Raw genomic sequence first — 7,596 nt, 5'->3', positions numbered from 1 at the left:
GGTGGAGGTCCTGGGGTGTGTGTCCAGCTTGCCAGAGCATGTGGAGACCTCAGAGAGGGCACCCATCTAATACCTCCGGCAGCTGAGAAAACCCCAGCGTTTGGGACAAAAGCTCCCCTGTCTGGTGGCAGAGTCTTACTGTGGCAAAAGGCCCAAAGTCAAGTAATTGAGTGGCAAAATGAGCAGGGAAAGGAAACAAAGCAGACAGAAGATTCCAACATTAGACTCCTAGTTTGGGGACAAAAAGGAGCAAGGCATGGAACAGGAGGAAAACAGTGAAGTCAGAACTCATGCAGCTTCAAAGGAAAATGCAAGCTGGTTACAGGCCATAGAGGACCTTAAGAAGCAGATAAGAGAAGTGGAGGAAAAATTGGGAAGAGAAATGAGAACAATGCAAGAAAATTATGAAATGAGAGTCAACAGCCTGACTGAGGAAAATAATACCTTAAAAAACAGACTGATTCAAATGGCAAAGGTGGCCCAAAAAGGCAATGAGGAGAAGAATGCCTTAAAAAGCCGAATTTGCCAGATAGAAAAAGAATCTCAAAGGCTCAATGAGGAAAATCATTTCTTCAGAATTAGATTGGAGCAAGTGGAAGCTAGTGACTTTATGAGAAATCACGATGCTGTTAAACAGATCCAAACAAATGAAAGAATAGAAGGCAATGTGAAATATCCCATGGGAAAAACCACTGATCTGGACAATAGATCCAGGAGAGATCATTTAAAAATTATTGGACTGCCTGAAAGCCATGACCAAAGTAAGAACCTATGAATCATCCTCCAGGAAGTTCTCAAAGTAAACTGCCCTGATGTTTTAGTACCAGAGGGCAAAATAGAGGTTGAAAGAATCCACCCATCACCTCCTGAAAAAGATCCCAAAAAGAAAATCCTAGGAATATTATAGCCAGGTTCCAGAATTCCCAGTTTAAGGAGAGAATATTACAAGCAGCCAGGAAGAAACAATTTGAATATTTTGGAAACACAATCAGGATAACCCAGGATCTGTCAGCTTCTACACTGAGGGATCAAAGGGCTTGGAACATGATATTCCAGAGGGCAAAGGAGCTGGGTTTAAAACCAAGAGTCACCTACCCAGAAAAACTAAGTATCATGTTTCAGGGGAAAAACTGTCATTCAATGGAACAGAGGACTTTCAAGCATTCTTGCTGAAAAATACCAGAGTTAATAGAAAATTTGACATTCAGACACAAGAAGCAAGAGAATCATGAGAAGGTAAACAGGGAAAAGAAATCATAAGGAACTTATCGAAGTTGAAGTATTAACATTCCTACATGGAAAAATAATAATTGTAACTTATGAAACTTTTCTCAGTAGTTGAAGGGATTAGAAATATATATATATTTGTCTATATATGAGGGTATATGGGCATATGAATACACATGTGAATGTGTGTATATATGTTTACAGGTATACATAGATAGAGGGCACAGGAACAATTTAACAGGAAGGAATGATTCTTAAAAGGTGAAATTAAGAGGTGAGAGGAATATAATGAGAAGAGATGGGTAGTGACAGATTGGGGTAAACTATCTCATACAGAAGAGGCAAGAGAAAATGGTTACAATGGAGGGGAAGAATAGGAAGGCAAAAAGGAATGTGTCAACTTTATTCTCATTGAATTTGGCTTGAGGAGGGAGTGAAATACAAATTAAATGGGGTATCTCACCCTCCAGGAGAATAGGGGGAGAAGGGGATGAGAGGGGGGATGATAGAAGGGAGGGTAGGCTGGGGGGGGAAGGGAAGTTGGAAGCACCCACTTTTGAAAATAAATGGGATAAAAGTAGAGAATAGAACAAGTGGGAGGTGAGATAGGAGGGAGGGAAATATAGTCAGTCTTTTACAATATATCTACTATGTTATTGTTTTGCATTAGTCACACATGTACAACCTATACTGAACTGTGTATCTTCCCAGTAAGGGTGGGTGACAAGGAAGGAAGGGAATGAATCTGGAATTGAAAGTTTTAAAATCAAATATTCAAATATGTGTGTGTGTGTGTATATATATATATGTATATATGTGTGTGTATGTGTATATATATTTATATATGTTTATATATATATATATACTATTATTAATACCATCTTACATGTAATTGGGAAATAAGATATACAGGCACTGAGGCATAGAGATCCACTGGAAAAGTAGAAAGGGGTATGGGAGAAAATATGGGAGAGAGCAGACTGGAGGAGTGGATATCCTGTGGGACTACTATTTTGGGGTAGTGGGTAGGGATGAAATGGTGAGAAAATTTGTAACAAAATCTGGTGGAAATGAATGATGTAAATCAGAAGTTAATAAAGCATTTAAAAAATAAAAAAAAAAGAAATACCCAAATGGATTCCCAACGAGTCAGACACAACTGAAAAACAGCTGAACAATAAGAATAAGGAAGGTGGCACAGTGGATAGAGTTCTGGTCCTAGAATCAAGTGGACCTGAATTCATATCTGAACTCGTACACTGACTAGCTATGTGGCCCTGGGCAAAGGGTCACTTAATCTCTGTATTCCTCATAAAATGAGTTGAAGAAAGAAATGTTAGTAACTGCTAAGAAAATAGCAAAAGGGGTCATGGAGATTCAGACACAACTAAAACAAGTCAACACACACAAAAAAAGCAAGGTGACTGACTATCTTTGAAAATATTGGGTTCCCCTTTCCTGGAATGGTCCAGCAAAGTCTGAGTAATAAATCTTCAGATATACTGGAAATGGAAATTCACTTCTAGGTATAGATTGAACTAGATAGCTAGCAAGATCTTTTTCCCTGCTAAGATTCTTTGTTTTTCTTATCCATATATTTGTGATGTAATAAAAAGATGATTAGACTATTATCCAAAAGAAAAGGAGGGATGAAATTCTCTACACACAAATATACACACATGCATATGCATGTATAAGTGTGAATACATGAATATACACACACAGAGAAAGAGACAGAGAGAGAGAGAGAAAGAGAACTCTTTATATTCTACCCAGACAACATACATCTTAATGTTAGGGAAGGAAATATATTTCAGGAACACATGGTGATGGGGTTTATGACAGTGATCTAGAAATACAAGGCTAATTTTAATATTAATTTATTGCTTATCATCAGTATTTGAGCAGGAAGGTATATTGGGTATTCACTTGGAGAAAAGAACCAAAATAGAAAATTTAACATAAATCATGTTATATAGGAGTACTGATGGTGTGAAATGATGTACATAGCTCCCAGATTCCAGGTGCCCTTAATATCTTCTGAGATAATAGAAATCACCAACAACACAATGACAATCATTCAGAGGACAAATAGCAAAGTCTTCTTTATCCATTAGATTAATGTCAGTAAGTTCTATAAATCATCATAAGAATTTAATTTCCCCCTTGAATATGCCTTAGTTGTCTTCTCATTCCAGAACATTCCTCCACACCAGTGAACTCCTTCTTTAATTGGTTAGTTTATCCCAACCTCCATTTTGAGAAGTAGTTGGAATTCATTCCTTACCCTATCCTTTCTCCACTTTACTTCTCCATGCTCCTGGGTGATTATTTTCTTCTACCTCCTATTCAGTTTCTTTTCACATATTGTCTTAATCCATTAGTCTATAAACTCTTTGAGGGCAGGGACTCCTTAGAAGGGTGTGATTGCCAATACTGTGGGCTCCATTTATGGCCTAGAGTCTGGGGAAGTTGAAATGTTGCAACTCTTCTTTGGGTATCCTTATCTACAACACACTAAGAAAACGTTTTAAATTCAGAAGAGAACACTGAGTGTTAATACAAATGTTAATGAAAAAATAGAAAAGGGATTAGAATTGGAAAAGGCATGGGAGTGGAAATTAGAATAAGAAGAGGAATAGTAATGATAATTCCCACTTCTCTAAACTTCCCTAAGCTGCCCCTTTGGTCATGGGAGAGCAGGGGAAATCTTGGATTTGTCCTGTCTCCAAGTGGAAGGCTCCTGACCCTGAATGGCAGACTTGAATTTGAAGAACTAAAGAAAAACAAAATTTCAGCCACTGACTTCATGGTGGAGGGATGAAATAGGTTTGTATAGAAGGTGGTCTGACATTTCCCTCTCTCACACTTTAAACTGAACACACCACATATGATCTAAATAACATGTGGTTAGCAAGAATAGTTCAAAATAGGGAACTACTGATTTTACAGCTCTTTTCCTTTTCAGTTAGATTCATAAGGAGGAAATATATATACATAGCCCTTTCCTGTACTTTTTATTTCACTTATTTCTAATCTCATTACCTTATGATTACTGATCTCAGTGATGCATTCTTTAATGTTTTCAAAGATTTTTATCTGTTATATTTAAGAATAGCGTTTCTTTTTCTCATTGTGTGATTTTATTAACCTCGCTGAAGCTTTTGACCCTGTTGACCACATCTTCTCCTGGAAATTCTCTACTCCCTTTGCTTTCCTAACATGGCTTTTCTTGGTTCTGCTTGAAACCTTTTGACTCCTCCTTATTGAGCCATCATAGTCTGCTTCCTAATTTTTCTTTCATTAAATCCTATTTTTGGTCAGTTCCCAAATATTTAATTAATATCTTTTTTAAAAGATGATTTCCAGATCATAATTCCGGCCCTAATATTTCTCATGTGCTGCAATCCTAGATCCTTAACTACTTTTTCAGTACTTCCAATTAAACATCTCATAGGTATCTCAAATTCCATATGTCTAAAACAGAGATAATTACCTTTCTCTCTTCTGAACCTACCTCTTTGTTTTACTTCCTTACTTTTGTTGAGGAAAATACCAATCCTTCAGTTGACCATCCAAGCCATTTCAGAGCCAATTCTTCTTCCTCATCTGTTATGTTCAATCTGTGGTGAAGTCTTTTTGACTCTACCTCCACAGCACCTCTCCTTTCTTTTCCTTTCCCAGCAGTCACACAGCTACTAACAGTATTAACTTTCCCTGACTGTTGCAACAACTTCATAATTGCAATGCCAAGTTCAGGCTTCATATTTTTCTTTTTTTTTTTAAATAGTATTTTCCCCAATTACATAAAAAAAAAATTTGTAAGGCTTTTTTTTCAAATGTTGAATTCCAAACTCTCTCCCTGCCTCCCTCTCCTCTCTTCTTCCTGAGACAGTAAGCAACATTTACAAGAAAGTAAAATATATTTCAATATTAATCATTTTGTGGAAGGAAACTCTTGAAGAAAGGAAAAAAGGAAGGAAGGAAGGAAAGAAGGAAGGAAGGGAGGAAGGAAGGAAGGAAGGAAGGAAGGAAGGAAGGAAGGAAGGAAGGAAGGAAGGAAGGAAGGAAGAGAAAAGACAAGAAAGTGAAAAATAGAATGCTTCCATCTAGATTCAGACTCCATCAGTCTGCCCCACCCCCCCCGCCCCAGAGGGAAATAACACTTTTCATCAAGAGATGAAATCTATTTGTACAATGTTTATAGCAACTCTTTTTGTGGTGGCAAAGAATTGTAAATTGAGGGATGCTCATCAATTAGGGAATGGCTAAATAACTTGTGGTATATGATTATAATGGAATACTGTCGTGCTGTAAGAAAGGATGAGCAGGCAGATTTCAGGAAAAAAAAAACCTGGAGAATTACATGAATCTATGAAAAGTGAAATATGTAGAAGCAAGAGAACATTGTACACAGTAACGGCAACATTGTGTGATGATCAACTATTATTGACTTAGCTTTTCTTATCAATATAATAATCCTAGACAATTCCAAAACACTGATGATAGAAAATGCTACCTATATGCAGAGAAAGTACTGATGAAGTCTAACTATAGTTTGAAGCATGCTGTTTTCATTTACTTTTTTTTCATATTTTTAGCTTTTGTTTTGTTTCTTCGTTCACATGATCAATTTGGAAATGTGTATTACATGACTTCACATATATAGCCTATATTAAATTAGCCTAAATAAAATTAGTGTCCTAGGGAGGAGGGATGAACAGAGAAAGCATAGAACTTAAAATTTTATTTTAAAAGGATTGTTAAAATTTTCTTTGCATTTAATTTGGAAAAAAACTATGTAAAAGAAAAAAAGAATGCTTGAAAGCCTTTTATTTCATTAAATTTTCATTTGTTGTGCTGAAGATTTATACTCAATTTTATTGGGTAAGTTATCTGTGGTTGTAATCCCAGATCCTTTGCCTTACAGATTATCATATTATGAACCGTCAAATCCTTTAATGTGGAAGCTGCTAACTCCTGTATAATCCTGATGGTGGCTCCTCAATATTTGAATTGTTCCTTTCTGGATACTGGGAATATTTTCTCCTTGTCTTCTGAGCTGTGGAATTTGGCTATACTGTTCCTGGAAGATGTGATTTGGGGATTTCTTTTAGGAGTGGGTGAGTGAACTCCTTCAGTTTCTATTTTATATTATACTTCTTGGACAGAAGGTCAGTTGTCCTTGATAATTTGCTGAAATATAGTGCCAAGGCTCTTTTTTCTTTTGTCTTCTTTTTTGGAAGATGGCTTTCAGGTAATCCAATAATTCTTATATCATTTCTCCCAGTTCTATTTTCTAGGTCACTTATTTTTTCCAATTAGAAATTTCACGTTTTCTTTCATGTTTTCATTCTTTTGGTTTTGTTTTATCATTTCTTCATGTCTTAGGGAGTCATTAGCTTCAACTTACCAATTCAAATTTTTGAGGAGTTGTTTCCTTCAGTGAATATTTTATATCTCTTTCCATTTTTTTGTGCTTCCTTTATCAAACTCTTGACTCTTTTTTAATGATTCTCTTACATTATTCTCATTTCTTTTCTCATTTTTTTCTTTTACTTCCTTTATATGATTTATAAAATGAATTCTTCCCAGAGTTCTTTTTGGGCTTGACACCAATTCACATATTTCTTTTGAGGCTTTGTGTATAACTCTTTTGACATTGTTGTTAACTTCTAAGTTTGTCCTTGATCCTCCCTCTCATCATATTGACTTTATATGGTCAAGTTCTTTTTTCTGTTTTGTTTTGTTTGTTATTACTTTTTTGCTCATTTCCCCAGCCTATTTCATGACTTTTCACTTTATATGAAAGTAGGTCTCTGCCCCTGGGCTGAAGAAAGCATTCTCTCTATCTTCTTGTGCCTAGGTTCAGGCTTCACTGCTGTCTTTTACAAATGGTAGGGCCTCCTTTGTGACTTGAACCTGGAACCATACTTCACTGCTGACTTTCACCACATCAGGGCCTTGCTGCTAGTTTGTCCTGAGGTTTGGGTCTCTCTGATGGCTTTTACTAGATGCTGGCTTTTGCTTGGTCAAGACCTTATTGCCTGCTAAATCTAGTGCCACCTATGCCAGACCATATTACCCTCTTGCCCCAGTGAGATAGGCCTTTCCTGCTGACCTTCCAAAATGTCCTGGGCTGGAAAACTGCTTTGCCACTCCAATGTTGGTTTCAAGGTGTTATTCCAGGATTTGGAAAGGAATTTAAAATAGCTCAGGTGAGTTCTTCCCTCACTCCACCATTTTGACTCTAGAAGAGTCTCTATGTTTTTCAGTGATATAATCCATACTTGCCAAATTATTTTTCATACAGCACAGATCTGACCTTTGCTCTTCTCACCCAGGTCCAACAGAGTTTCCCCACTGACC

Source organism: Petaurus breviceps, unplaced genomic scaffold (genome assembly GCF_028583685.1).
Source record: "Petaurus breviceps papuanus isolate PSGF00001 unplaced genomic scaffold, PetGlider_PUasm1.0 90686, whole genome shotgun sequence".
NCBI lineage: Eukaryota > Metazoa > Chordata > Mammalia > Diprotodontia > Petauridae > Petaurus > Petaurus breviceps.
This window is presented reverse-complemented; position numbering follows the sequence as displayed.